The sequence below is a fragment of the Staurois parvus genome, unplaced genomic scaffold, assembly GCF_062004578.1.
Source record: "Staurois parvus isolate SC_StPar_1 unplaced genomic scaffold, SC_StPar_1.0 ptg000689l, whole genome shotgun sequence".
Lineage (NCBI taxonomy): Eukaryota > Metazoa > Chordata > Amphibia > Anura > Ranidae > Staurois > Staurois parvus.
In genome coordinates, this window is record NW_028318485.1 from 471228 (window position 1) to 498080 (window position 26853).

General features: G+C 47.3%; 35 non-coding genes across 35 annotated transcripts; all 35 read right to left on the reverse strand.

Annotated features, from left to right (window-relative positions):
• Nucleotides 1-544: 544 nt before the first annotated feature.
• On the reverse strand, nt 545-617 carry TRNAK-UUU (transfer RNA lysine (anticodon UUU)). The gene has a single exon. It is a non-coding gene; the product is annotated as a tRNA-Lys (tRNA).
• A 627-nt stretch (nt 618-1244) lies between these two features.
• LOC149446821 (U4 spliceosomal RNA) lies at nt 1245-1385 on the reverse strand. The gene has a single exon (XR_016305942.1). It is a non-coding gene; the product is annotated as a U4 spliceosomal RNA (small nuclear RNA).
• A 552-nt stretch (nt 1386-1937) lies between these two features.
• On the reverse strand, nt 1938-2010 carry TRNAK-UUU (transfer RNA lysine (anticodon UUU)). Its single transcript has one exon. It is a non-coding gene; the product is annotated as a tRNA-Lys (tRNA).
• A 627-nt stretch (nt 2011-2637) lies between these two features.
• On the reverse strand, nt 2638-2778 carry LOC149446823 (U4 spliceosomal RNA). Its single transcript, XR_016305953.1, has one exon. It is a non-coding gene; the product is annotated as a U4 spliceosomal RNA (small nuclear RNA).
• Nucleotides 2779-3339: 561 nt separating this feature from the next.
• On the reverse strand, nt 3340-3412 carry TRNAK-UUU (transfer RNA lysine (anticodon UUU)). Its single transcript has one exon. It is a non-coding gene; the product is annotated as a tRNA-Lys (tRNA).
• Nucleotides 3413-4039: 627 nt separating this feature from the next.
• LOC149446825 (U4 spliceosomal RNA) lies at nt 4040-4180 on the reverse strand. Its single transcript, XR_016305964.1, has one exon. It is a non-coding gene; the product is annotated as a U4 spliceosomal RNA (small nuclear RNA).
• Nucleotides 4181-5437: 1257 nt separating this feature from the next.
• LOC149446826 (U4 spliceosomal RNA) lies at nt 5438-5578 on the reverse strand. The gene has a single exon (XR_016305975.1). It is a non-coding gene; the product is annotated as a U4 spliceosomal RNA (small nuclear RNA).
• Nucleotides 5579-6137: 559 nt separating this feature from the next.
• TRNAK-UUU (transfer RNA lysine (anticodon UUU)) lies at nt 6138-6210 on the reverse strand. Its single transcript has one exon. It is a non-coding gene; the product is annotated as a tRNA-Lys (tRNA).
• Nucleotides 6211-6843: 633 nt separating this feature from the next.
• Nucleotides 6844-6984, reverse strand: LOC149446828 (U4 spliceosomal RNA). Its single transcript, XR_016305986.1, has one exon. It is a non-coding gene; the product is annotated as a U4 spliceosomal RNA (small nuclear RNA).
• A 551-nt stretch (nt 6985-7535) lies between these two features.
• TRNAK-UUU (transfer RNA lysine (anticodon UUU)) lies at nt 7536-7608 on the reverse strand. The gene has a single exon. It is a non-coding gene; the product is annotated as a tRNA-Lys (tRNA).
• Nucleotides 7609-8235: 627 nt separating this feature from the next.
• On the reverse strand, nt 8236-8376 carry LOC149446830 (U4 spliceosomal RNA). Its single transcript, XR_016305997.1, has one exon. It is a non-coding gene; the product is annotated as a U4 spliceosomal RNA (small nuclear RNA).
• Nucleotides 8377-9633: 1257 nt separating this feature from the next.
• On the reverse strand, nt 9634-9774 carry LOC149446831 (U4 spliceosomal RNA). Its single transcript, XR_016306008.1, has one exon. It is a non-coding gene; the product is annotated as a U4 spliceosomal RNA (small nuclear RNA).
• Nucleotides 9775-10333: 559 nt separating this feature from the next.
• Nucleotides 10334-10406, reverse strand: TRNAK-UUU (transfer RNA lysine (anticodon UUU)). The gene has a single exon. It is a non-coding gene; the product is annotated as a tRNA-Lys (tRNA).
• Nucleotides 10407-11039: 633 nt separating this feature from the next.
• LOC149446833 (U4 spliceosomal RNA) lies at nt 11040-11180 on the reverse strand. Its single transcript, XR_016306019.1, has one exon. It is a non-coding gene; the product is annotated as a U4 spliceosomal RNA (small nuclear RNA).
• A 551-nt stretch (nt 11181-11731) lies between these two features.
• On the reverse strand, nt 11732-11804 carry TRNAK-UUU (transfer RNA lysine (anticodon UUU)). The gene has a single exon. It is a non-coding gene; the product is annotated as a tRNA-Lys (tRNA).
• A 627-nt stretch (nt 11805-12431) lies between these two features.
• LOC149446835 (U4 spliceosomal RNA) lies at nt 12432-12572 on the reverse strand. The gene has a single exon (XR_016306030.1). It is a non-coding gene; the product is annotated as a U4 spliceosomal RNA (small nuclear RNA).
• Nucleotides 12573-13123: 551 nt separating this feature from the next.
• Nucleotides 13124-13196, reverse strand: TRNAK-UUU (transfer RNA lysine (anticodon UUU)). Its single transcript has one exon. It is a non-coding gene; the product is annotated as a tRNA-Lys (tRNA).
• A 633-nt stretch (nt 13197-13829) lies between these two features.
• On the reverse strand, nt 13830-13970 carry LOC149446837 (U4 spliceosomal RNA). Its single transcript, XR_016306041.1, has one exon. It is a non-coding gene; the product is annotated as a U4 spliceosomal RNA (small nuclear RNA).
• Nucleotides 13971-14521: 551 nt separating this feature from the next.
• On the reverse strand, nt 14522-14594 carry TRNAK-UUU (transfer RNA lysine (anticodon UUU)). The gene has a single exon. It is a non-coding gene; the product is annotated as a tRNA-Lys (tRNA).
• A 620-nt stretch (nt 14595-15214) lies between these two features.
• On the reverse strand, nt 15215-15355 carry LOC149446839 (U4 spliceosomal RNA). The gene has a single exon (XR_016306164.1). It is a non-coding gene; the product is annotated as a U4 spliceosomal RNA (small nuclear RNA).
• A 552-nt stretch (nt 15356-15907) lies between these two features.
• Nucleotides 15908-15980, reverse strand: TRNAK-UUU (transfer RNA lysine (anticodon UUU)). The gene has a single exon. It is a non-coding gene; the product is annotated as a tRNA-Lys (tRNA).
• A 627-nt stretch (nt 15981-16607) lies between these two features.
• LOC149446841 (U4 spliceosomal RNA) lies at nt 16608-16748 on the reverse strand. The gene has a single exon (XR_016306052.1). It is a non-coding gene; the product is annotated as a U4 spliceosomal RNA (small nuclear RNA).
• Nucleotides 16749-17300: 552 nt separating this feature from the next.
• TRNAK-UUU (transfer RNA lysine (anticodon UUU)) lies at nt 17301-17373 on the reverse strand. Its single transcript has one exon. It is a non-coding gene; the product is annotated as a tRNA-Lys (tRNA).
• Nucleotides 17374-18006: 633 nt separating this feature from the next.
• LOC149446843 (U4 spliceosomal RNA) lies at nt 18007-18147 on the reverse strand. Its single transcript, XR_016306063.1, has one exon. It is a non-coding gene; the product is annotated as a U4 spliceosomal RNA (small nuclear RNA).
• Nucleotides 18148-18706: 559 nt separating this feature from the next.
• TRNAK-UUU (transfer RNA lysine (anticodon UUU)) lies at nt 18707-18779 on the reverse strand. The gene has a single exon. It is a non-coding gene; the product is annotated as a tRNA-Lys (tRNA).
• Nucleotides 18780-19406: 627 nt separating this feature from the next.
• On the reverse strand, nt 19407-19547 carry LOC149446845 (U4 spliceosomal RNA). The gene has a single exon (XR_016306074.1). It is a non-coding gene; the product is annotated as a U4 spliceosomal RNA (small nuclear RNA).
• A 559-nt stretch (nt 19548-20106) lies between these two features.
• TRNAK-UUU (transfer RNA lysine (anticodon UUU)) lies at nt 20107-20179 on the reverse strand. Its single transcript has one exon. It is a non-coding gene; the product is annotated as a tRNA-Lys (tRNA).
• Nucleotides 20180-20799: 620 nt separating this feature from the next.
• LOC149446847 (U4 spliceosomal RNA) lies at nt 20800-20940 on the reverse strand. The gene has a single exon (XR_016306085.1). It is a non-coding gene; the product is annotated as a U4 spliceosomal RNA (small nuclear RNA).
• A 559-nt stretch (nt 20941-21499) lies between these two features.
• Nucleotides 21500-21572, reverse strand: TRNAK-UUU (transfer RNA lysine (anticodon UUU)). Its single transcript has one exon. It is a non-coding gene; the product is annotated as a tRNA-Lys (tRNA).
• Nucleotides 21573-22192: 620 nt separating this feature from the next.
• Nucleotides 22193-22333, reverse strand: LOC149446849 (U4 spliceosomal RNA). Its single transcript, XR_016306097.1, has one exon. It is a non-coding gene; the product is annotated as a U4 spliceosomal RNA (small nuclear RNA).
• A 1258-nt stretch (nt 22334-23591) lies between these two features.
• On the reverse strand, nt 23592-23732 carry LOC149446850 (U4 spliceosomal RNA). Its single transcript, XR_016306108.1, has one exon. It is a non-coding gene; the product is annotated as a U4 spliceosomal RNA (small nuclear RNA).
• Nucleotides 23733-24291: 559 nt separating this feature from the next.
• Nucleotides 24292-24364, reverse strand: TRNAK-UUU (transfer RNA lysine (anticodon UUU)). Its single transcript has one exon. It is a non-coding gene; the product is annotated as a tRNA-Lys (tRNA).
• Nucleotides 24365-24997: 633 nt separating this feature from the next.
• LOC149446852 (U4 spliceosomal RNA) lies at nt 24998-25138 on the reverse strand. The gene has a single exon (XR_016306119.1). It is a non-coding gene; the product is annotated as a U4 spliceosomal RNA (small nuclear RNA).
• A 552-nt stretch (nt 25139-25690) lies between these two features.
• Nucleotides 25691-25763, reverse strand: TRNAK-UUU (transfer RNA lysine (anticodon UUU)). Its single transcript has one exon. It is a non-coding gene; the product is annotated as a tRNA-Lys (tRNA).
• Nucleotides 25764-26383: 620 nt separating this feature from the next.
• LOC149446854 (U4 spliceosomal RNA) lies at nt 26384-26524 on the reverse strand. The gene has a single exon (XR_016306176.1). It is a non-coding gene; the product is annotated as a U4 spliceosomal RNA (small nuclear RNA).
• Between the last annotated feature and the right edge of the window lie 329 nt (nt 26525-26853).

Consider the following 26853-nt stretch of genomic DNA (forward strand, 5'->3'; position numbering starts at 1 on the left):
CAGTGTCTGCCAATTTTTGCCCATCCTTGGAGGAGGTATTGACATTGAGGTGAGACACAAAAGTGTCATCCAGTGGGCCGCTGAGCATTCTGGGACTTGGCATGCTAATGTGACAGAGAAGACGCCTAAGCTGGCATTGTTTGCATTTGAAAGGACTAAGGAGAATGTCAAGTTTTGGTGCCTAGATGTCAAATGGCTTTCTCCCACAGCAGTTCTCAAAGGCCACTGAATGCATATGGTCCGACGGCTGCACTGTTGGGGAAAAAAAAGCCAAGGTGGAAAGCTTTGGGCCCGTCGTTGAAAGCTTTGTGGATAACAAGCCTGAACTGGAGTCCAGGAAAGCTGGCGTAGACCAGGCTTGTTGGGAATCAGTTGTTCAGGCAAACACCTGCAGCCACCTTTATTTCTGGGCTAGATTCACAGAGCCTTGAAAGGGGGAATTTTGCATCCCTTAGGACATTTCCTCTCTCTAGGCCAGTGAGCACTCCGGCAGATGGGCATAAAGATTACCTTATCCGCAGCTCAACAACAAGGACAAAGCTACCGCCCGAACAGGGACTTGAACCCTGGACCCTCAGATTAAAAGTCTGATGCTCTAACGACTGAGCTATCCGGGCTCTGAAACCTCCAAAACAGTCCAATCTGCTTGAAACTTCACTTTTATGGCAGAAAAAGACCATTCGGCCAAAAGAAAGAGGAGATGTGTGCCTGAATGCACAAGTATTTGGCTCACTCCGGCTGGCCAATCGTCCTCTCCCATTCCATTTTTTAGGACAGCTTGCAACCATGCAGATAGGGTCCAGTCTGGTAGAGATGGAGAACGCTGAAAGTTTCTGGCTTAGTGTAACTTATAGGTCAATGCTCTTTCACTGGAAACAAGGGCCTTGCAAAAAACACACCGGCCAAACTGGTTCCTTAACCCTGGACCAACACGCTTCCAGTATTCTTCCTAATTGACTGGGTTACAAATAAAGAAAGTTCACCTTTAGCCTCATGATGCCAGGTCTAGCAGAGAAAAAGCAAGGAAAAATTTAATGAGGTAGAGTCCACTCTGGATTAAAGGCAAGTGGGGGGGAACGAGCATGACGTGGCAATCACATATTGTTCTACTCAGCAGGCTGTGTGATGACACAAAAGATCTCTATAGTGTCCCCGGCCCCGTGACCCGCTTCCTCAACTCTAACACATCTCAGTCTGCATCTTAGAAGCCATTGCTTTTCTGCTGTTTCAAACATATTGCTCAGTCTCCTGAGAGACTCTCAAAAATTGCCAGTGCTGACTGTATTTCAAGTCATCACAGCGGGGTATTGGGATTAGTTTTCAATTAGCAATAATCACGCCTCAGGTGGACCTCATTGGCTATGATACTGCCACTGCGCAAAGCTAACCAAATCAGTGTCTGCCAATTTCTGCCCATCCTTGGAGGAGGTATTGACATTGAGGTGAGACACAAAAGTGTCATCCAGTGGGCCGCTGAGCATTCTGGGACTTGGCATGCTAATGTGACAGAGAAGACGCCTAAGCTGGCATTGTTTGCATTTGAAAGGACTAAGGAGAATGTCAAGTTTTGGGGCCTAGATGTCAAATGGCTTTCTCCCACAGCAGTTCTCAAAGGCCACTGAATGCATATGGTCCGACGGCTGCACTGTTGGGGAAAAAAAAGCCAAGGTGGAAAGCTTTGGGCCCGTCGTTGAAAGCTTTGTGGATAACAAGCCTGAACTGGAGTCCAGGAAAGCTGGCATAGACCAGGCTTGTTGGGAATCAGTTGTTCAGGCAAACACCTGCAGCCACCTTTATTTCTGGGCTAGATTCACAGAGCCTTGAAAGGGGGAATTTTGCATCCCTTAGGACATTTCCTCTCTCTAGGCCAGTGAGCACTCCGGCAGATGGGCATAAAGATAACCTTATCCGCAACTCAACAACAAGGACAAAGCTACCGCCCGAACAGGGACTTGAACCCTGGACCCTCAGATTAAAAGTCTGATGCTCTACCGACTGAGCTATCCGGGCTCTGAAACCTCCAAAACAGTCCAATCTGCTTGAAACTTCACTTTTATGGCAGAAAAAGACCATTCGGCCAAAAGAAAGAGGAGATGTGTGCCTGAATGCACAAGTATTTGGCTCACTCCGGCTGGCCAATCGTCCTCTCCCATTCCATTTTTTAGGACAGCTTGCAACCATGCAGATAGGGTCCAGTCTGGTAGAAATGGAGAACGCTGAAAGTTTCTGGCTTAGTGTAACTTATAGGTCAATGCTCTTTCACTGGAAACAAGGGCCTTGCAAAAAACACAACGGCCAAACTGGTTCCTTAACCCTGGACCAACACGCTTCCAGTATTCTTCCTAATTGACTGGGTTACAAATAAAGAAAGTTCACCTTTAGCCTCATGATGCCAGGTCTAGCAGAGAAAAAGCAAGGAAAAATTTAATGAGGTAGAGTCCACTCTGGATTAAAGGCAAGTGGGGGGGAACGAGCATGACGTGGCAATCACATATTGCTCTACTCAGCAGGCTGCGTGATGACACAAAAGATCTCTATAGTGTCTCCGGCCCCGTGACCCGCTTCCTCAACTCTAACACATCTCAGTCTGCATCTTAGAAGCCATTGCTTTTCTGCTGTTTCAAACATATTGCTCAGTCTCCTGAGAGACTCTCAAAAATTGCCAGTGCTGACTGTATTTCAAGTCATCACAGCGGGGTATTGGGATTAGTTTTCAATTAGCAATAATCACGCCTCAGGTGGACCTCATTGGCTATGATACTGCCACTGCGCAAAGCTAACCAAATCAGTGTCTGCCAATTTCTGCCCATCCTTGGAGGAGGTATTGACATTGAGGTGAGACACAAAAGTGTCATCCAGTGGGCCGCTGAGCATTCTGGGACTTGGCATGCTAATGTGACAGAGAAGACGCCTAAGCTGGCATTGTTTGCATTTGAAAGGACTAAGGAGAATGTCAAGTTTTGGGGCCTAGATGTCAAATGTCAAATGGCTTTCTTCCACAGCAGTTCTCAAAGGCCACTGAATGCATATGGTCCGACGGCTGCACTGTTGGGGAAAAAAAAAAGCCAAGGTGGAAAGCTTTGGGCCCGTCGTTGAAAGCTTTGTGGATAACAAGCCTGAACTGGAGTCCAGGAAAGCTGGCGTAGACCAGGCTTGTTGGGAATCAGTTGTTCAGGCAAACACCTGCAGCCACCTTTATTTCTGGGCTAGATTCACAGAGCCTTGAAAGGGGGAATTTTGCATCCCTTAGGACATTTCCTCTCTCTAGGCCAGTGAGCACTCCGGCAGATGGGCATAAAGATTACCTTATCCGCAGCTCAACAACAAGGACAAAGCTACCGCCCGAACAGGGACTTGAACCCTGGACCCTCAGATTAAAAGTCTGATGCTCTACCGACTGAGCCATCCGGGCTCTGAAACCTCTGAAACAGTCCAATCTGCTTGAAACTTCACTTTTATGGCAGAAAAAGACCATTCGGCCAAAAGAAAGAGGAGATGTGTGCCTGAATGCACAAGTATTTGGCTCACTCCGGCTGGCCAATCGTCCTCTCCCATTCCATTTTTTAGGACAGCTTGCAACCATGCAGATAGGGTCCAGTCTGGTAGAGATGGAGAACGCTGAAAGTTTCTGGCTTAGTGTAACTTATAGGTCAATGCTCTTTCACTGGAAACAAGGGCCTTGCAAAAAACACACCGGCCAAACTGGTTCCTTAACCCTGGACCAACACGCTTCCAGTATTCTTCCTAATTGACTGGGTTACAAATAAAGAAAGTTCACCTTTAGCCTCATGATGCCAGGTCTAGCAGAGAAAAAGCAAGGAAAAATTTAATGAGGTAGAGTCCACTCTGGATTAAAGGCAAGTGGGGGGGAACGAGCATGACGTGGCAATCACATATTGTTCTACTCAGCAGGCTGCGTGATGACACAAAAGATCTCTATAGTGTCCCCGGCCCCGTGACCCGCTTCCTCAACTCTAACACATCTCAGTCTGCATCTTAGAAGCCATTGCTTTTCTGCTGTTTCAAACATATTGCTCAGTCTCCTGAGAGACTCTCAAAAATTGCCAGTGCTGACTGTATTTCAAGTCATCACAGCGGGGTATTGGGATTAGTTTTCAATTAGCAATAATCACGCCTCAGGTGGACCTCATTGGCTATGATACTGCCACTGCGCAAAGCTAACCAAATCAGTGTCTGCCAATTTCTGCCCATCCTTGGAGGAGGTATTGACATTGAGGTGAGACACAAAAGTGTCATCCAGTGGGCCGCTGAGCATTCTGGGACTTGGCATGCTAATGTGACAGAGAAGACGCCTAAGCTGGCATTGTTTGCATTTGAAAGGACTAAGGAGAATGTCAAGTTTTGGGGCCTAGATGTCAAATGTCAAATGGCTTTCTCCCACAGCAGTTCTCAAAGGCCACTGAATGCATATGGTCCGACGGCTGCACTGTTGGGGAAAAAAAAGCCAAGGTGGAAAGCTTTGGGCCCGTCGTTGAAAGCTTTGTGGATAACAAGCCTGAACTGGAGTCCAGGAAAGCTGGCGTAGACCAGGCTTGTTGGGAATCAGTTGTTCAGGCAAACACCTGCAGCCACCTTTATTTCTGGGCTAGATTCACAGAGCCTTGAAAGGGGGAATTTTGCATCCCTTAGGACATTTCCTCTCTCTAGGCCAGTGAGCACTCCGGCAGATGGGCATAAAGATTACCTTATCCGCAGCTCAACAACAAGGACAAAGCTACCGCCCGAACAGGGACTTGAACCTCAGATTAAAAGTCTGATGCTCTACCGACTGAGCTATCCGGGCTCTGAAAGCTCCACCTCCAAAACAGTCCAATCTGCTTGAAACTTCACTTTTATGGCAGAAAAAGACCATGCGCCCAAAAGAAAGAGGAGATGTGTGCCTGAATGCACAAGTATTTGGCTCACTCCGGCTGGCCAATCGTCCTCTCCCATTCCATTTTTTAGGACAGCTTGCAACCATGCAGATAGGGTCCAGTCTGGTAGAGATGGAGAACGCTGAAAGTTTCTGGCTTAGTGTAACTTATAGGTCAATGCTCTTTCACTGGAAACAAGGGCCTTGCAAAAAACACACCGGCCAAACTGGTTCCTTAACCCTGGACCAACACGCTTCCAGTATTCTTCCTAATTGACTGGGTTACAAATAAAGAAAGTTCACCTTTAGCCTCATGATGCCAGGTCTAGCAGAGAAAAAGCAAGGAAAAATTGAATGAGGTAGAGTCCACTCTGGATTAAAGGCAAGTGGGGGGGAACGAGCATGACGTGGCAATCACATATTGTTCTACTCAGCAGGCTGCGTGATGACACAAAAGATCTCTATAGTGTCCCCGGCCCCGTGACCCGCTTCCTCAACTCTAACACATCTCAGTCTGCATCTTAGAAGCCATTGCTTTTCTGCTGTTTCAAACATATTGCTCAGTCTCCTGAGAGACTCTCAAAAATTGCCAGTGCTGACTGTATTTCAAGTCATCACAGCGGGGTATTGGGATTAGTTTTCAATTAGCAATAATCACGCCTCAGGTGGACCTCATTGGCTATGATACTGCCACTGCGCAAAGCTAACCAAATCAGTGTCTGCCAATTTCTGCCCATCCTTGGAGGAGGTATTGACATTGAGGTGAGACACAAAAGTGTCATCCAGTGGGCCGCTGAGCATTCTGGGACTTGGCATGCTAATGTGACAGAGAAGACGCCTAAGCTGGCATTGTTTGCATTTGAAAGGACTAAGGAGAATGTCAAGTTTTGGGGCCTAGATGTCAAATGTCAAATGGCTTTCTCCCACAGCAGTTCTCAAAGGCCACTGAATGCATATGGTCCGACGGCTGCACTGTTGGGGAAAAAAAAGCCAAGGTGGAAAGCTTTGGGCCCGTCGTTGAAAGCTTTGTGGATAACAAGCCTGAACTGGAGTCCAGGAAAGCTGGCGTAGACCAGGCTTGTTGGGAATCAGTTGTTCAGGCAAACACCTGCAGCCACCTTTATTTCTGGGCTAGATTCACAGAGCCTTGAAAGGGGGAATTTTGCATCCCTTAGGACATTTCCTCTCTCTAGGCCAGTGAGCACTCCGGCAGATGGGCATAAAGATTACCTTATCCGCAGCTCAACAACAAGGACAAAGCTACCGCCCGAACAGGGACTTGAACCCTGGACCCTCAGATTAAAAGTCTGATGCTCTACCGACTGAGCTATCCGGGCTCTGAAAGCTCCACCTCCAAAACAGTCCAATCTGCTTGAAACTTCACTTTTATGGCAGAAAAAGACCATGCGCCCAAAAGAAAGAGGAGATGTGTGCCTGAATGCACAAGTATTTGGCTCACTCCGGCTGGCCAATCGTCCTCTCCCATTCCATTTTTTAGGACAGCTTGCAACCATGCAGATAGGGTCCAGTCTGGTAGAGATGGAGAACGCTGAAAGTTTCTGGCTTAGTGTAACTTATAGGTCAATGCTCTTTCACTGGAAACAAGGGCCTTGCAAAAAACACACCGGCCAAACTGGTTCCTTAACCCTGGACCAACACGCTTCCAGTATTCTTCCTAATTGACTGGGTTACAGATAAAGAAAGTTCACCTTTAGCCTCATGATGCCAGGTCTAGCAGAGAAAAAGCAAGGAAAAATTGAATGAGGTAGAGTCCACTCTGGATTAAAGGCAAGTGGGGGGGAACGAGCATGACGTGGCAATCACATATTGTTCTACTCAGCAGGCTGCGTGATGACACAAAAGATCTCTATAGTGTCCCCGGCCCCGTGACCCGCTTCCTCAACTCTAACACATCTCAGTCTGCATCTTAGAAGGCATTGCTTTTCTGCTGTTTCAAACATATTGCTCAGTCTCCTGAGAGACTCTCAAAAATTGCCAGTGCTGACTGTATTTCAAGTCATCACAGCGGGGTATTGGGATTAGTTTTCAATTAGCAATAATCACGCCTCAGGTGGACCTCATTGGCTATGATACTGCCACTGCGCAAAGCTAACCAAATCAGTGTCTGCCAATTTCTGCCCATCCTTGGAGGAGGTATTGACATTGAGGTGAGACACAAAAGTGTCATCCAGTGGGCCGCTGAGCATTCTGGGACTTGGCATGCTAATGTGACAGAGAAGACGCCTAAGCTGACATTGTTTGCATTTGAAAGGACTAAGGAGAATGTCAAGTTTTGGGCCTAGATGTCAAATGGCTTTCTCCCACAGCAGTTCTCAAAGGCCACTGAATGCATATGGTCCGACGGCTGCACTGTTGGGGAAAAAAAAGCCAAGGTGGAAAGCTTTGGGCCCGTCGTTGAAAGCTTTGTGGATAACAAGCCTGAACTGGAGTCCAGGAAAGCTGGCGTAGACCAGGCTTGTTGGGAATCAGTTGTTCAGGCAAACACCTGCAGCCACCTTTATTTCTGGGCTAGATTCACAGAGCCTTGAAAGGGGGAATTTTGCATCCCTTAGGACATTTCCTCTCTCTAGGCCTGTGAGCACTCCGGCAGATGGGCATAAAGATTACCTTATCCGCAGCTCAACAACAAGGACAAAGCTACCGCCCGAACAGGGACTTGAACCCTGGACCCTCAGATTAAAAGTCTGATGCTCTACCGACTGAGCTATCCGGGCTCTGAAACCTCCAAAACAGTCCAATCTGCTTGAAACTTCACTTTTATGGCAGAAAAAGACCATTCGGCCAAAAGAAAGAGGAGATGTGTGCCTGAATGCACAAGTATTTGGCTCACTCCGGCTGGCCAATCGTCCTCTCCCATTCCATTTTTTAGGACAGCTTGCAACCATGCAGATAGGGTCCAGTCTGGTAGAGATGGAGAACGCTGAAAGTTTCTGGCTTAGTGTAACTTATAGGTCAATGCTCTTTCACTGGAAACAAGGGCCTTGCAAAAAACACACCGGCCAAACTGGTTCCTTAACCCTGGACCAACACGCTTCCAGTATTCTTCCTAATTGACTGGGTTACAAATAAAGAAAGTTCACCTTTAGCCTCATGATGCCAGGTCTAGCAGAGAAAAAGCAAGGAAAAATTTAATGAGGTAGAGTCCACTCTGGATTAAAGGCAAGTGGGGGGGAACGAGCATGACGTGGCAATCACATATTGTTCTACTCAGCAGGCTGCGTGATGACACAAAAGATCTCTATAGTGTCCCCGGCCCCGTGACCCGCTTCCTCAACTCTAACACATCTCAGTCTGCATCTTAGAAGCCATTGCTTTTCTGCTGTTTCAAACATATTGCTCAGTCTCCTGAGAGACTCTCAAAAATTGCCAGTGCTGACTGTATTTCAAGTCATCACAGCGGGGTATTGGGATTAGTTTTCAATTAGCAATAATCACGCCTCAGGTGGACCTCATTGGCTATGATACTGCCACTGCGCAAAGCTAACCAAATCAGTGTCTGCCAATTTCTGCCCATCCTTGGAGGAGGTATTGACATTGAGGTGAGACACAAAAGTGTCATCCAGTGGGCCGCTGAGCATTCTGGGACTTGGCATGCTAATGTGACAGAGAAGACGCCTAAGCTGGCATTGTTTGCATTTGAAAGGACTAAGGAGAATGTCAAGTTTTGGGGCCTAGATGTCAAATGTCAAATGGCTTTCTCCCACAGCAGTTCTCAAAGGCCACTGAATGCATATGGTCCGACGGCTGCACTGTTGGGGAAAAAAAAGCCAAGGTGGAAAGCTTTGGGCCCGTCGTTGAAAGCTTTGTGGATAACAAGCCTGAACTGGAGTCCAGGAAAGCTGGCGTAGACCAGGCTTGTTGGGAATCAGTTGTTCAGGCAAACACCTGCAGCCACCTTTATTTCTGGGCTAGATTCACAGAGCCTTGAAAGGGGGAATTTTGCATCCCTTAGGACATTTCCTCTCTCTAGGCCAGTGAGCACTCCGGCAGATGGGCATAAAGATTACCTTATCCGCAGCTCAACAACAAGGACAAAGCTACCGCCCGAACAGGGACTTGAACCTCAGATTAAAAGTCTGATGCTCTACCGACTGAGCTATCCGGGCTCTGAAAGCTCCACCTCCAAAACAGTCCAATCTGCTTGAAACTTCACTTTTATGGCAGAAAAAGACCATGCGCCCAAAAGAAAGAGGAGATGTGTGCCTGAATGCACAAGTATTTGGCTCACTCCGGCTGGCCAATCGTCCTCTCCCATTCCATTTTTTAGGACAGCTTGCAACCATGCAGATAGGGTCCAGTCTGGTAGAGATGGAGAACGCTGAAAGTTTCTGGCTTAGTGTAACTTATAGGTCAATGCTCTTTCACTGGAAACAAGGGCCTTGCAAAAAACACACCGGCCAAACTGGTTCCTTAACCCTGGACCAACACGCTTCCAGTATTCTTCCTAATTGACTGGGTTACAAATAAAGAAAGTTCACCTTTAGCCTCATGATGCCAGGTCTAGCAGAGAAAAAGCAAGGAAAAATTGAATGAGGTAGAGTCCACTCTGGATTAAAGGCAAGTGGGGGGGAACGAGCATGACGTGGCAATCACATATTGTTCTACTCAGCAGGCTGCGTGATGACACAAAAGATCTCTATAGTGTCCCCGGCCCCGTGACCCGCTTCCTCAACTCTAACACATCTCAGTCTGCATCTTAGAAGCCATTGCTTTTCTGCTGTTTCAAACATATTGCTCAGTCTCCTGAGAGACTCTCAAAAATTGCCAGTGCTGACTGTATTTCAAGTCATCACAGCGGGGTATTGGGATTAGTTTTCAATTAGCAATAATCACGCCTCAGGTGGACCTCATTGGCTATGATACTGCCACTGCGCAAAGCTAACCAAATCAGTGTCTGCCAATTTCTGCCCATCCTTGGAGGAGGTATTGACATTGAGGTGAGACACAAAAGTGTCATCCAGTGGGCCGCTGAGCATTCTGGGACTTGGCATGCTAATGTGACAGAGAAGACGCCTAAGCTGGCATTGTTTGCATTTGAAAGGACTAAGGAGAATGTCAAGTTTTGGGGCCTAGATGTCAAATGTCAAATGGCTTTCTCCCACAGCAGTTCTCAAAGGCCACTGAATGCATATGGTCCGACGGCTGCACTGTTGGGGAAAAAAAAGCCAAGGTGGAAAGCTTTGGGCCCGTCGTTGAAAGCTTTGTGGATAACAAGCCTGAACTGGAGTCCAGGAAAGCTGGCGTAGACCAGGCTTGTTGGGAATCAGTTGTTCAGGCAAACACCTGCAGCCACCTTTATTTCTGGGCTAGATTCACAGAGCCTTGAAAGGGGGAATTTTGCATCCCTTAGGACATTTCCTCTCTCTAGGCCAGTGAGCACTCCGGCAGATGGGCATAAAGATTACCTTATCCGCAGCTCAACAACAAGGACAAAGCTACCGCCCGAACAGGGACTTGAACCCTGGACCCTCAGATTAAAAGTCTGATGCTCTACCGACTGAGCTATCCGGGCTCTGAAAGCTCCACCTCCAAAACAGTCCAATCTGCTTGAAACTTCACTTTTATGGCAGAAAAAGACCATGCGCCCAAAAGAAAGAGGAGATGTGTGCCTGAATGCACAAGTATTTGGCTCACTCCGGCTGGCCAATCGTCCTCTCCCATTCCATTTTTTAGGACAGCTTGCAACCATGCAGATAGGGTCCAGTCTGGTAGAGATGGAGAACGCTGAAAGTTTCTGGCTTAGTGTAACTTATAGGTCAATGCTCTTTCACTGGAAACAAGGGCCTTGCAAAAAACACACCGGCCAAACTGGTTCCTTAACCCTGGACCAACACGCTTCCAGTATTCTTCCTAATTGACTGGGTTACAGATAAAGAAAGTTCACCTTTAGCCTCATGATGCCAGGTCTAGCAGAGAAAAAGCAAGGAAAAATTGAATGAGGTAGAGTCCACTCTGGATTAAAGGCAAGTGGGGGGGAACGAGCATGACGTGGCAATCACATATTGTTCTACTCAGCAGGCTGCGTGATGACACAAAAGATCTCTATAGTGTCCCCGGCCCCGTGACCCGCTTCCTCAACTCTAACACATCTCAGTCTGCATCTTAGAAGCCATTGCTTTTCTGCTGTTTCAAACATATTGCTCAGTCTCCTGAGAGACTCTCAAAAATTGCCAGTGCTGACTGTATTTCAAGTCATCACAGCGGGGTATTGGGATTAGTTTTCAATTAGCAATAATCACGCCTCAGGTGGACCTCATTGGCTATGATACTGCCACTGCGCAAAGCTAACCAAATCAGTGTCTGCCAATTTCTGCCCATCCTTGGAGGAGGTATTGACATTGAGGTGAGACACAAAAGTGTCATCCAGTGGGCCGCTGAGCATTCTGGGACTTGGCATGCTAATGTGACAGAGAAGACGCCTAAGCTGACATTGTTTGCATTTGAAAGGACTAAGGAGAATGTCAAGTTTTGGGCCTAGATGTCAAATGGCTTTCTCCCACAGCAGTTCTCAAAGGCCACTGAATGCATATGGTCCGACGGCTGCACTGTTGGGGAAAAAAAAGCCAAGGTGGAAAGCTTTGGGCCCGTCGTTGAAAGCTTTGTGGATAACAAGCCTGAACTGGAGTCCAGGAAAGCTGGCGTAGACCAGGCTTGTTGGGAATCAGTTGTTCAGGCAAACACCTGCAGCCACCTTTATTTCTGGGCTAGATTCACAGAGCCTTGAAAGGGGGAATTTTGCATCCCTTAGGACATTTCCTCTCTCTAGGCCAGTGAGCACTCCGGCAGATGGGCATAAAGATTACCTTATCCGCAGCTCAACAACAAGGACAAAGCTACCGCCCGAACAGGGACTTGAACCTTGGACCCTCAGATTAAAAGTCTGATGCTCTACCGACTGAGCTATCCGGGCTCTGAAACCTCCAAAACAGTCCAATCTGCTTGAAACTTCACTTTTATGGCAGAAAAAGACCATTCGGCCAAAAGAAAGAGGAGATGTGTGCCTGAATGCACAAGTATTTGGCTCACTCCGGCTGGCCAATCGTCCTCTCCCATTCCATTTTTTAGGACAGCTTGCAACCATGCAGATAGGGTCCAGTCTGGTAGAGATGGAGAACGCTGAAAGTTTCTGGCTTAGTGTAACTTATAGGTCAATGCTCTTTCACTGAAAACAAGGGCCTTGCAAAAAACACACCGGCCAAACTGGTTCCTTAACCCTGGACCAACACGCTTCCAGTATTCTTCCTAATTGACTGGGTTACAAATAAAGAAAGTTCACCTTTAGCCTCATGATGCCAGGTCTAGCAGAGAAAAAGCAAGGAAAAATTTAATGAGGTAGAGTCCACTCTGGATTAAAGGCAAGTGGGGGGGAACGAGCATGACGTGGCAATCACATATTGTTCTACTCAGCAGGCTGCGTGATGACACAAAAGATCTCTATAGTGTCCCCGGCCCCATGACCCGCTTCCTCAACTCTAACACATCTCAGTCTGCATCTTAGAAGCCATTGCTTTTCTGCTGTTTCAAACATATTGCTCAGTCTCCTGAGAGACTCTCAAAAATTGCCAGTGCTGACTGTATTTCAAGTCATCACAGCGGGGTATTGGGATTAGTTTTCAATTAGCAATAATCACGCCTCAGGTGGACCTCATTGGCTATGATACTGCCACTGCGCAAAGCTAACTAAATCAGTGTCTGCAAATTTCTGCCCATCCTTGGAGGAGGTATTGACATTGAGGTGAGACACAAAAGTGTCATCCAGTGGGCCGCTGAGCATTCTGGGACTTGGCATGCTAATGTGACAGAGAAGACGCCTAAGCTGGCATTGTTTGCATTTGAAAGGACTAAGGAGAATGTCAAGTTTTGGGCCTAGATGTCAAATGGCTTTCTCCCACAGCAGTTCTCAAAGGCCACTGAATGCATATGGTCCGACGGCTGCACTGTTGGGGAAAAAAAAGCCAAGGTGGAAAGCTTTGGGCCCGTTGTTGAAAGCTTTGTGGATAACAAGCCTGAACTGGAGTCCAGGAAAGCTGGCGTAGACCAGGCTTGTTGGGAATCAGTTGTTCAGGCAAACACCTGCAGCCACCTTTATTTCTGGGCTAGATTCACAGAGCCTTGAAAGGGGGAATTTTGCATCCCTTAGGACATTTCCTCTCTCTAGGCCTGTGAGCACTCCGGCAGATGGGCATAAAGATTACCTTATCCGCAGCTCAACAACAAGGACAAAGCTACCGCCCGAACAGGGACTTGAACCCTGGACCCTCAGATTAAAAGTCTGATGCTCTACCGACTGAGCTATCCGGGCTCTGAAAGCTCCACCTCCAAAACAGTCCAATCTTCTTGAAACTTCACTTTTATGGCAGAAAAAGACCATGCGCCCAAAAGAAAGAGGAGATGTGTGCCTGAATGCACAAGTATTTGGCTCACTCCGGCTGGCCAATCGTCCTCTCCCATTCCATTTTTTAGGACAGCTTGCAACCATGCAGATAGGGTCCAGTCTGGTAGAGATGGAGAACGCTGAAAGTTTCTGGCTTAGTGTAACTTATAGGTCAATGCTCTTTCACTGGAAACAAGGGCCTTGCAAAAAACACACCGGCCAAACTGGTTCCTTAACCCTGGACCAACACGCTTCCAGTATTCTTCCTAATTGACTGGGTTACAGATAAAGAAAGTTCACCTTTAGCCTCATGATGCCAGGTCTAGCAGAGAAAAAGCAAGGAAAAATTGAATGAGGTAGAGTCCACTCTGGATTAAAGGCAAGTGGGGGGGAACGAGCATGACGTGGCAATCACATATTGTTCTACTCAGCAGGCTGCGTGATGACACAAAAGATCTCTATAGTGTCCCCGGCCCCGTGACCCGCTTCCTCATCTCTAACACATCTCAGTCTGCATCTTAGAAGCCATTGCTTTTCTGCTGTTTCAAACATATTGCTCAGTCTCCTGAGAGACTCTCAAAAATTGCCAGTGCTGACTGTATTTCAAGTCATCACAGCGGGGTATTGGGATTAGTTTTCAATTAGCAATAATCACGCCTCAGGTGGACCTCATTGGCTATGATACTGCCACTGCGCAAAGCTAACCAAATCAGTGTCTGCCAATTTCTGCCCATCCTTGGAGGAGGTATTGACATTGAGGTGAGACACAAAAGTGTCATCCAGTGGGCCGCTGAGCATTCTGGGACTTGGCATGCTAATGTGAAAGAGAAGACGCCTAAGCTGACATTGTTTGCATTTGAAAGGACTAAGGAGAATGTCAAGTTTTGGGCCTAGATGTCAAATGGCTTTCTCCCACAGCAGTTCTCAAAGGCCACTGAATGCATATGGTCCGACGGCTGCACTGTTGGGGAAAAAAAAGCCAAGGTGGAAAGCTTTGGGCCCGTCGTTGAAAGCTTTGTGGATAACAAGCCTGAACTGGAGTCCAGGAAAGCTGGCGTAGACCAGGCTTGTTGGGAATCAGTTGTTCAGGCAAACACCTGCAGCCACCTTTATTTCTGGGCTAGATTCACAGAGCCTTGAAAGGGGGAATTTTGCATCCCTTAGGACATTTCCTCTCTCTAGGCCAGTGAGCACTCCGGCAGATGGGCATAAAGATTACCTTATCCGCAGCTCAACAACAAGGACAAAGCTACCGCCCGAACAGGGACTTGAACCCTGGACCCTCAGATTAAAAGTCTGATGCTCTACCGACTGAGCTATCCGGGCTCTGAAACCTCCAAAACAGTCCAATCTGCTTGAAACTTCACTTTTATGGCAGAAAAAGACCATTCGGACAAAAGAAAGAGGAGATGTGTGCCTGAATGCACAAGTATTTGGCTCACTCCGGCTGGCCAATCGTCCTCTCCCATTCCATTTTTTATGACAGCTTGCAACCATGCAGATAGGGTCCAGTCTGGTAGAGATGGAGAACGCTGAAAGTTTCTGGCTTAGTGTAACTTATAGGTCAATGCTCTTTCACTGAAAACAAGGGCCTTGCAAAAAACACACCGGCCAAACTGGTTCCTTAACCCTGGACCAACACGCTTCCAGTATTCTTCCTAATTGACTGGGTTACAAATAAAGAAAGTTCACCTTTAGCCTCATGATGCCAGGTCTAGCAGAGAAAAAGCAAGGAAAAATTGAATGAGGTAGAGTCCACTCTGGATTAAAGGCAAGTGGGGGGGAACGAGCATGACGTGGCAATCACATATTGTTCTACTCAGCAGGCTGCGTGATGACACAAAAGATCTCTATAGTGTCCCCGGCCCCGTTTCCTCAACTCTAACACATCTCAGTCTGCATCTTAGAAGGCATTGCTTTTCTGCTGTTTCAAACATATTGCTCAGTCTCCTGAGAGACTCTCAAAAATTGCCAGTGCTGACTGTATTTCAAGTCATCACAGCGGGGTATTGGGATTAGTTTTCAATTAGCAATAATCACGCCTCAGGTGGACCTCATTGGCTATGATACTGCCACTGCGCAATGCTAACCAAATCAGTGTCTGCCAATTTCTGCCCATCCTTGGAGGAGGTATTGACATTGAGGTGAGACACAAAAGTGTCATCCAGTGGGCCGCTGAGCATTCTGGGACTTGGCATGCTAATGTGACAGAGAAGACGCCTAAGCTGGCATTGTTTGCATTTGAAAGGACTAAGGAGAATGTCAAGTTTTGGGGCCTAGATGTCAAATGGCTTTCTCCCACAGCAGTTCTCAAAGGCCACTGAATGCATATGGTCCGACGGCTGCACTGTTGGGGAAAAAAAAGCCAAGGTGGAAAGCTTTGGGCCCGTCGTTGAAAGCTTTGTGGATAACAAGCCTGAACTGGAGTCCAGGAAAGCTGGCGTAGACCAGGCTTGTTGGGAATCAGTTGTTCAGGCAAACACCTGCAGCCACCTTTATTTCTGGGCTAGATTCACAGAGCCTTGAAAGGGGGAATTTTGCATCCCTTAGGACATTTCCTCTCTCTAGGCCAGTGAGCACTCCGGCAGATGGGCATAAAGATTACCTTATCCGCAGCTCAACAACAAGGACAAAGCTACCGCCCGAACAGGGACTTGAACCCTGGACCCTCAGATTAAAAGTCTGATGCTCTACCGACTGAGCTATCCGGGCTCTGAAACCTCCAAAACAGTCCAATCTGCTTGAAACTTCACTTTTATGGCAGAAAAAGACCATTCGGCCAAAAGAAAGAGGAGATGTGTGCCTGAATGCACAAGTATTTGGCTCACTCCGGCTGGCCAATCGTCCTCTCCCATTCCATTTTTTAGGACAGCTTGCAACCATGCAGATAGGGTCCAGTCTGGTAGAGATGGAGAACGCTGAAAGTTTCTGGCTTAGTGTAACTTATAGGTCAATGCTCTTTCACTGAAAACAAGGGCCTTGCAAAAAACACACCGGCCAAACTGGTTCCTTAACCCTGGACCAACACGCTTCCAGTATTCTTCCTAATTGACTGGGTTACAAATAAAGAAAGTTCACCTTTAGCCTCATGATGCCAGGTCTAGCAGAGAAAAAGCAAGGAAAAATTTAATGAGGTAGAGTCCACTCTGGATTAAAGGCAAGTGGGGGGGAACGAGCATGACGTGGCAATCACATATTGTTCTACTCAGCAGGCTGCGTGATGACACAAAAGATCTCTATAGTGTCCCCGGCCCCATGACCCGCTTCCTCAACTCTAACACATCTCAGTCTGCATCTTAGAAGCCATTGCTTTTCTGCTGTTTCAAACATATTGCTCAGTCTCCTGAGAGACTCTCAAAAATTGCCAGTGCTGACTGTATTTCAAGTCATCACAGCGGGGTATTGGGATTAGTTTTCAATTAGCAATAATCACGCCTCAGGTGGACCTCATTGGCTATGATACTGCCACTGCGCAAAGCTAACCAAATCAGTGTCTGCCAATTTCTGCCCATCCTTGGAGGAGGTATTGACATTGAGGTGAGACACAAAAGTGTCATCCAGTGGGCCGCTGAGCATTCTGGGACTTGGCATGCTAATGTGACAGAGAAGACGCCTAAGCTGGCATTGTTTGCATTTGAAAGGACTAAGGAGAATGTCAAGTTTTGGGGCCTAGATGTCAAATGGCTTTCTCCCACAGCAGTTCTCAAAGGCCACTGAATGCATATGGTCCGACGGCTGCACTGTTGGGGAAAAAAAAGCCAAGGTGGAAAGCTTTGGGCCCGTCGTTGAAAGCTTTGTGGATAACAAGCCTGAACTGGAGTCCAGGAAAGCTGGCGTAGACCAGGCTTGTTGGGAATCAGTTGTTCAGGCAAACACCTGCAGCCACCTTTATTTCTGGGCTAGATTCACAGAGCCTTGAAAGGGGGAATTTTGCATCCCTTAGGACATTTCCTCTCTCTAGGCCAGTGAGCACTCCGGCAGATGGGCATAAAGATTACCTTATCCGCAGCTCAACAACAAGGACAAAGCTACCGCCCGAACAGGGACTTGAACCCTGGACCCTCAGATTAAAAGTCTGATGCTCTACCAACTGAGCTATCCGGGCTCTGAAAGCTCCACCTCCAAAACAGTCCAATCTGCTTGAAACTTCACTTTTATGGCAGAAAAAGACCATGCGCCCAAAAGAAAGAGGAGATGTGTGCCTGAATGCACAAGTATTTGGCTCACTCCGGCTGGCCAATCGTCCTCTCCCATTCCATTTTTTAGGACAGCTTGCAACCATGCAGATAGGGTCCAGTCTGGTAGAGATGGAGAACGCTGAAAGTTTCTGGCTTAGTGTAACTTATAGGTCAATGCTCTTTCACTGGAAACAAGGGCCTTGCAAAAAACACACCGGCCAAACTGGTTCCTTAACCCTGGACCAACACGCTTCCAGTATTCTTCCTAATTGACTGGGTTACAAATAAAGAAAGTTCACCTTTAGCCTCATGATGCAGGGTCTAGCAGAGAAAAAGCAAGGAAAAATTTAATGAGGTAGAGTCCACTCTGGATTAAAGGCAAGTGGGGGGGAACGAGCATGACGTGGCAATCACATATTGTTCTACTCAGCAGGCTGCGTGATGACACAAAAGATCTCTATAGTGTCCCCGGCCCCATGACCCGCTTCCTCAACTCTAACACATCTCAGTCTGCATCTTAGAAGCCATTGCTTTTCTGCTGTTTCAAACATATTGCTCAGTCTCCTGAGAGACTCTCAAAAATTGCCAGTGCTGACTGTATTTCAAGTCATCACAGCGGGGTATTGGGATTAGTTTTCAATTAGCAATAATCACGCCTCAGGTGGACCTCATTGGCTATGATACTGCCACTGCGCAAAGCTAACCAAATCAGTGTCTGCCAATTTCTGCCCATCCTTGGAGGAGGTATTGACATTGAGGTGAGACACAAAAGTGTCATCCAGTGGGCCGCTGAGCATTCTGGGACTTGGCATGCTAATGTGACAGAGAAGACGCCTAAGCTGGCATTGTTTGCATTTGAAAGGACTAAGGAGAATGTCAAGTTTTGGGGCCTAGATGTCAAATGTCAAATGGCTTTCTCCCACAGCAGTTCTCAAAGGCCACTGAATGCATATGGTCCGACGGCTGCACTGTTGGGGAAAAAAAAGCCAAGGTGGAAAGCTTTGGGCCCGTCGTTGAAAGCTTTGTGGATAACAAGCCTGAACTGGAGTCCAGGAAAGCTGGCGTAGACCAGGCTTGTTGGGAATCAGTTGTTCAGGCAAACACCTGCAGCCACCTTTATTTCTGGGCTAGATTCACAGAGCCTTGAAAGGGGGAATTTTGCATCCCTTAGGACATTTCCTCTCTCTAGGCCAGTGAGCACTCCGGCAGATGGGCATAAAGATTACCTTATCAGCAGCTCAACAACAAGGACAAAGCTACCGCCCGAACAGGGACTTGAACCCTGGACCCTCAGATTAAAAGTCTGATGCTCTACCGACTGAGCTATCCGGGCTCTGAAACCTCCAAAACAGTCCAATCTGCTTGAAACTTCACTTTTATGGCAGAAAAAGACCATTCGGACAAAAGAAAGAGGAGATGTGTGCCTGAATGCACAAGTATTTGGCTCACTCCGGCTGGCCAATCGTCCTCTCCCATTCCATTTTTTAGGACAGCTTGCAACCATGCAGATAGGGTCCAGTCTGGTAGAGATGGAGAACGCTGAAAGTTTCTGGCTTAGTGTAACTTATAGGTCAATGCTCTTTCACTGAAAACAAGGGCCTTGCAAAAAACACACCGGCCAACCTGGTTCCTTAACCCTGGACCAACACGCTTCCAGTATTCTTCCTAATTGACTGGGTTACAAATAAAGAAAGTTCACCTTTAGCCTCATGATGCCAGGTCTAGCAGAGAAAAAGCAAGGAAAAATTTAATGAGGTAGAGTCCACTCTGGATAAAAGGCAAGTGGGGGGGAACGAGCATGACGTGGCAATCACATATTGTTCTACTCAGCAGGCTGCGTGATGACACAAAAGATCTCTATAGTGTCCCCGGCCCCATGACCCGCTTCCTCAACTCTAACACATCTCAGTCTGCATCTTAGAAGCCATTGCTTTTCTGCTGTTTCAAACATATTGCTCAGTCTCCTGAGAGACTCTCAAAAATTGCCAGTGCTGACTGTATTTCAAGTCATCACAGCGGGGTATTGGGATTAGTTTTCAATTAGCAATAATCACGCCTCAGGTGGACCTCATTGGCTATGATACTGCCACTGCGCAAAGCTAACCAAATCAGTGTCTGCCAATTTCTGCCCATCCTTGGAGGAGGTATTGACATTGAGGTGAGACACAAAAGTGTCATCCAGTGGGCCGCTGAGCATTCTGGGACTTGGCATGCTAATGTGACAGAGAAGACGCCTAAGCTGGCATTGTTTGCATTTGAAAGGACTAAGGAGAATGTCAAGTTTTGGGGCCTAGATGTCAAATGTCAAATGGCTTTCTCCCACAGCAGTTCTCAAAGGCCACTGAATGCATATGGTCCGACGGCTGCACTGTTGGGGAAAAAAAAGCCAAGGTGGAAAGCTTTGGGCCCGTCGTTGAAAGCTTTGTGGATAACAAGCCTGAACTGGAGTCCAGGAAAGCTGGCGTAGACCAGGCTTGTTGGGAATCAGTTGTTCAGGCAAACACCTGCAGCCACCTTTATTTCTGGGCTAGATTCACAGAGCCTTGAAAGGGGGAATTTTGCATCCCTTAGGACATTTCCTCTCTCTAGGCCAGTGAGCACTCCGGCAGATGGGCATAAAGATTACCTTATCCGCAGCTCAACAACAAGGACAAAGCTACCGCCCGAACAGGGACTTGAACCCTGGACCCTCAGATTAAAAGTCTGATGCTCTACCGACTGAGCTATCCGGGCTCTGAAACCTCCAAAACAGTCCAATCTGCTTGAAACTTCACTTTTATGGCAGAAAAAGACCATTCGGACAAAAGAAAGAGGAGATGTGTGCCTGAATGCACAAGTATTTGGCTCACTCCGGCTGGCCAATCGTCCTCTCCCATTCCATTTTTTAGGACAGCTTGCAACCATGCAGATAGGGTCCAGTCTGGTAGAGATGGAGAACGCTGAAAGTTTCTGGCTTAGTGTAACTTATAGGTCAATGCTCTTTCACTGAAAACAAGGGCCTTGCAAAAAACACACCGGCCAAACTGGTTCCTTAACCCTGGACCAACACGCTTCCAGTATTCTTCCTAATTGACTGGGTTACAAATAAAGAAAGTTCACCTTTAGCCTCATGATGCCAGGTCTAGCAGAGAAAAAGCAAGGAAAAATTGAATGAGGTAGAGTCCACTCTGGATTAAAGGCAAGTGGGGGGGAACGAGCATGACGTGGCAATCACATATTGTTCTACTCAGCAGGCTGCGTGATGACACAAAAGATCTCTATAGTGTCCCCGGCCCCGTTTCCTCAACTCTAACACATCTCAGTCTGCATCTTAGAAGCCATTGCTTTTCTGCTGTTTCAAACATATTGCTCAGTCTCCTGAGAGACTCTCAAAAATTGCCAGTGCTGACTGTATTTCAAGTCATCACAGCGGGGTATTGGGATTAGTTTTCAATTAGCAATAATCACGCCTCAGGTGGACCTCATTGGCTATGATACTGCCACTGCGCAAAGCTAACCAAATCAGTGTCTGCCAATTTCTGCCCATCCTTGGAGGAGGTATTGACATTGAGGTGAGACACAAAAGTGTCATCCAGTGGGCCGCTGAGCATTCTGGGACTTGGCATGCTAATGTGACAGAGAAGACGCCTAAGCTGGCATTGTTTGCATTTGAAAGGACTAAGGAGAATGTCAAGTTTTGGGGCCTAGATGTCAAATGTCAAATGGCTTTCTCCCACAGCAGTTCTCAAAGGCCACTGAATGCATATGGTCCGACGGCTGCACTGTTGGGGAAAAAAAAGCCAAGGTGGAAAGCTTTGGGCCCGTCGTTGAAAGCTTTGTGGATAACAAGCCTGAACTGGAGTCCAGGAAAGCTGGCGTAGACCAGGCTTGTTGGGAATCAGTTGTTCAGGCAAACACCTGCAGCCACCTTTATTTCTGGGCTAGATTCACAGAGCCTTGAAAGGGGGAATTTTGCATCCCTTAGGACATTTCCTCTCTCTAGGCCAGTGAGCACTCCGGCAGATGGGCATAAAGATTACCTTATCCGCAGCTCAACAACAAGGACAAAGCTACCGCCCGAACAGGGACTTGAACCCTGGACCCTCAGATTAAAAGTCTGATGCTCTACCGACTGAGCTATCCAGGCTCTGAAACCTCCAAAACAGTCCAATCTGCTTGAAACTTCACTTTTATGGCAGAAAAAGACCATTCGGCCAAAAGAAAGAGGAGATGTGTGCCTGAATGCACAAGTATTTGGCTCACTCCGGCTGGCCAATCGTCCTCTCCCATTCCATTTTTTAGGACAGCTTGCAACCATGCAGATAGGGTCCAGTCTGGTAGAGATGGAGAACGCTGAAAGTTTCTGGCTTAGTGTAACTTATAGGTCAATGCTCTTTCACTGAAAACAAGGGCCTTGCAAAAAACACACCGGCCAAACTGGTTCCTTAACCCTGGACCAACACGCTTCCAGTATTCTTCCTAATTGACTGGGTTACAAATAAAGAAAGTTCACCTTTAGCCTCATGATGCCAGGTCTAGCAGAGAAAAAGCAAGGAAAAATTGAATGAGGTAGAGTCCACTCTGGATTAAAGGCAAGTGGGGGGGAACGAGCATGACGTGGCAATCACATATTGTTCTACTCAGCAGGCTGCGTGATGACACAAAAGATCTCTATAGTGTCCCCGGCCCCGTTTCCTCAACTCTAACACATCTCAGTCTGCATCTTAGAAGCCATTGCTTTTCTGCTGTTTCAAACATATTGCTCAGTCTCCTGAGAGACTCTCAAAAATTGCCAGTGCTGACTGTATTTCAAGTCATCACAGCGGGGTATTGGGATTAGTTTTCAATTAGCAATAATCACGCCTCAGGTGGACCTCATTGGCTATGATACTGCCACTGCGCAAAGCTAACCAAATCAGTGTCTGCCAATTTCTGCCCATCCTTGGAGGAGGTATTGACATTGAGGTGAGACACAAAAGTGTCATCCAGTGGGCCGCTGAGCATTCTGGGACTTGGCATGCTAATGTGACAGAGAAGACGCCTAAGCTGGCATTGTTTGCATTTGAAAGGACTAAGGAGAATGTCAAGTTTTGGGGCCTAGATGTCAAATGGCTTTCTCCCACAGCAGTTCTCAAAGGCCACTGAATGCATATGGTCCGACGGCTGCACTGTTGGGGAAAAAAAAGCCAAGGTGGAAAGCTTTGGGCCCGTTGTTGAAAGCCTTCTGGATAACAAGCCTGAACTGGAGTCCAGGAAAGCTGGCGTAGACCAGGCTTGTTGGGAATCAGTTGTTCAGGCAAACACCTGCAGCCACCTTTATTTCTGGGCTAGATTCACAGAGCCTTGAAAGGGGGAATTTTGCATCCCTTAGGACATTTCCTCTCTCTAGGCCAGTGAGCACTCCGGCAGATGGGCATAAAGATTACCTTATCCGCAGCTCAACAACAAGGACAAAGCTACCACCCGAACAGGGACTTGAACCCTGGACCATCAGATTAAAAACCTGATGCTCTACCGACTGAGCTATCCGGGCTCTGAAAGCTCCACCTCCAAAACAGTCCAATCTGCTTGAAACTTCACTTTTATGGCAGAAAAAGACCATTCGGCCAAAAGAAAGAGGAGATGTGTGCCTGAATGCACAAGTATTTGGCTCACTCCGGCTGGCCAATCGTCCTCTCTCATTCCATTTTTTAGGACAGCTTGCAACCATGCAGATAGGGTCCAGTCTGGTAGAGATGGAGAACGCTGAAAGTTTCTGGCTTAGTGTAACTTATAGGTCAATGCTCTTTCACTGGAAACAAGGGCCTTGCAAAAAACACACCGGCCAAACTGGTTCCTTAACCCTGGACCAACACGCTTCCAGTATTCTTCCTAATTGACTGGGTTACAAATAAAGAAAGTTCACCTTTAGCCTCATGATGCCAGGTCTAGCAGAGAAAAAGCAAGGAAAAATTGAATGAGGTAGAGTCCACTCTGGATTAAAGGCAAGTGGGGGGGAACGAGCATGACGTGGCAATCACATAATGTTCTACTCAGCAGGCTGCGTGATGACACAAAAGATCTCTATAGTGTCCCCGGCCCCGTGACCCGCTTCCTCAACTCTAACACATCTCAGTCTGCATCTTAGAAGCCATTGCTTTTCTGCTGTTTCAAACATATTGCTCAGTCTCCTGAGAGACTCTCAAAAATTGCCAGTGCTGACTGTATTTCAAGTCATCACAGCGGGGTATTGGGATTAGTTTTCAATTAGCAATAATCACGCCTCAGGTGGACCTCATTGGCTATGATACTGCCACTGCGCAAAGCTAACCAAATCAGTGTCTGTCAATTTCTGCCCATCCTTGGAGGAGGTATTGACATTGAGGTGAGACACAAAAGTGTCATCCAGTGGGCCGCTGAGCATTCTGGGACTTGGCATGCTAATGTGACAGAGAAGACGCCTAAGCTGGCATTGTTTGCATTTGAAAGGACTAAGGAGAATGTCAAGTTTTGGGGCCTAGATGTCAAATGTCAAATGGCTTTCTCCCACAGCAGTTCTCAAAGGCCACTGAATGCATATGGTCCGACGGCTGCACTGTTGGGGAAAAAAAAGCCAAGGTGGAAAGCTTTGGGCCCGTCGTTGAAAGCTTTGTGGATAACAAGCCTGAACTGGAGTCCAGGAAAGCTGGCGTAGACCAGGCTTGTTGGGAATCAGTTGTTCAGGCAAACACCTGCAGCCACCTTTATTTCTGGGCTAGATTCACAGAGCCTTGAAAGGGGGAATTTTGCATCCCTTAGGACATTTCCTCTCTCTAGGCCAGTGAGCACTCCGGCAGATGGGCATAAAGATTACCTTATCCGCAGCTCAACAACAAGGACAAAGCTACCGCCCAAACAGGGACTTGAACCCTGGACCCTCAAATTAAAAGTCTGATGCTCTACCGACTGAGCTATCCGGGCTCTGAAAGCTCCACCTCCAAAACAGTCCAATCTGCTTGAAACTTCACTTTTATGGCAGAAAAAGACCATGCGCCCAAAAGAAAGAGGAGATGTGTGCCTGAATGCACAAGTATTTGGCTCACTCCGGCTGGCCAATCGTCCTCTCCCATTCCATTTTTTAGGACAGCTTGCAACCATGCAGATAGGGTCCAGTCTGGTAGAGATGGAGAACGCTGAAAGTTTCTGGCTTAGTGTAACTTATAGGTCAATGCTCTTTCACTGGAAACAAGGGCCTTGCAAAACACACACCGGCCAAACTGGTTCCTTAACCCTGGACCAACACACTTCCAGTATTCTTCCTAATTGACTGGGTTACAAATAAAGAAAGTTCACCTTTAGCCTCATGATGCCAGGTCTAGCAGAGAAAAAGCAAGGAAAAATTTAATGAGGTAGAGTCCACTCTGGATTAAAGGCAAGTGGGGGGGAACGAGCATGACGTGGCAATCACATATTGTTCTACTCAGCAGGCTGCGTGATGACACAAAAGATCTCTATAGTGTCCCCGGCCCCGTGACCCGCTTCCTCAACTCTAACACATCTCAGTCTGCATCTTAGAAGCCATTGCTTTTCTGCTGTTTCAAACATATTGCTCAGTCTCCTGAGAGACTCTCAAAAATTGCCAGTGCTGACTGTATTTCAAGTCATCACAGCGGGGTATTGGGATTAGTTTTCAATTAGCAATAATCACGCCTCAGGTGGACCTCATTGGCTATGATACTGCCACTGCGCAAAGCTAACCAAATCAGTGTCTGCCAATTTCTGCCCATCCTTGGAGGAGGTATTGACATTGAGGTGAGACACAAAAGTGTCATCCAGTGGGCCGCTGAGCATTCTGGGACTTGGCATGCTAATGTGACAGAGAAGACGCCTAAGCTGGCATTGTTTGCATTTGAAAGGACTAAGGAGAATGTCAAGTTTTGGGGCCTAGATGTCAAATGGCTTTCTCCCACAGCAGTTCTCAAAGGCCACTGAATGCATATGGTCCGACGGCTGCACTGTTGGGGAAAAAAAAGCCAAGGTGGAAAGCTTTGGGCCCGTCGTTGAAAGCTTTGTGGATAACAAGCCTGAACTGGAGTCCAGGAAAGCTGGCGTAGACCAGGCTTGTTGGGAATCAGTTGTTCAGGCAAACACCTGCAGCCACCTTTATTTCTGGGCTAGATTCACAGAGCCTTGAAAGGGGGAATTTTGCATCCCTTAGGACATTTCCTCTCTCTAGGCCAGTGAGCACTCCGGCAGATGGGCATAAAGATTACCTTATCCGCAGCTCAACAACAAGGACAAAGCTACCGCCCGAACAGGGACTTGAACCTTGGACCCTCAGATTAAAAGTCTGATGCTCTACCGACTGAGCTATCCGGGCTCTGAAACCTCCAAAACAGTCCAATCTGCTTGAAACTTCACTTTTATGGCAGAAAAAGACCATTCGGACAAAAGAAAGAGGAGATGTGTGCCTGAATGCACAAGTATTTGGCTCACTCCGGCTGGCCAATCGTCCTCTCCCATTCCATTTTTTAGGACAGCTTGCAACCATGCAGATAGGGTCCAGTCTGGTAGAGATGGAGAACGCTGAAAGTTTCTGGCTTAGTGTAACTTATAGGTCAATGCTCTTTCACTGAAAACAAGGGCCTTGCAAAAAACACACCGGCCAAACTGGTTCCTTAACCCTGGACCAACACGCTTCCAGTATTCTTCCTAATTGACTGGGTTACAAATAAAGAAAGTTCACCTTTAGCCTCATGATGCCAGGTCTAGCAGAGAAAAAGCAAGGAAAAATTGAATGAGGTAGAGTCCACTCTGGATTAAAGGCAAGTGGGGGGGAACGAGCATGACGTGGCAATCACATATTGTTCTACTCAGCAGGCTGCGTGATGACACAAAAGATCTCTATAGTGTCCCCGGCCCCGTTTCCTCAACTCTAACACATCTCAGTCTGCATCTTAGAAGCCATTGCTTTTCTGCTGTTTCAAACATATTGCTCAGTCTCCTGAGAGACTCTCAAAAATTGCCAGTGCTGACTGTATTTCAAGTCATCACAGCGGGGTATTGGGATTAGTTTTCAATTAGCAATAATCACGCCTCAGGTGGACCTCATTGGCTATGATACTGTCACTGCGCAAAGCTAACCAAATCAGTGTCTGCCAATTTTTGCCCATCCTTGGAGGAGGTATTGACATTGAGGTGAGACACAAAAGTGTCATCCAGTGGGCCGCTGAGCATTCTGGGACTTGGCATGCTAATGTGACAGAGAAGACGCCTAAGCTGGCATTGTTTGCATTTGAAAGGACTAAGGAGAATGTCAAGTTTTGGGGCCTAGATGTCAAATGGCTTTCTCCCACAGCAGTTCTCAAAGGCCACTGAATGCATATGGTCCGACGGCTGCACTGTTGGGGAAAAAAAAGCCAAGGTGGAAAGCTTTGGGCCCGTCGTTGAAAGCTTTGTGGATAACAAGC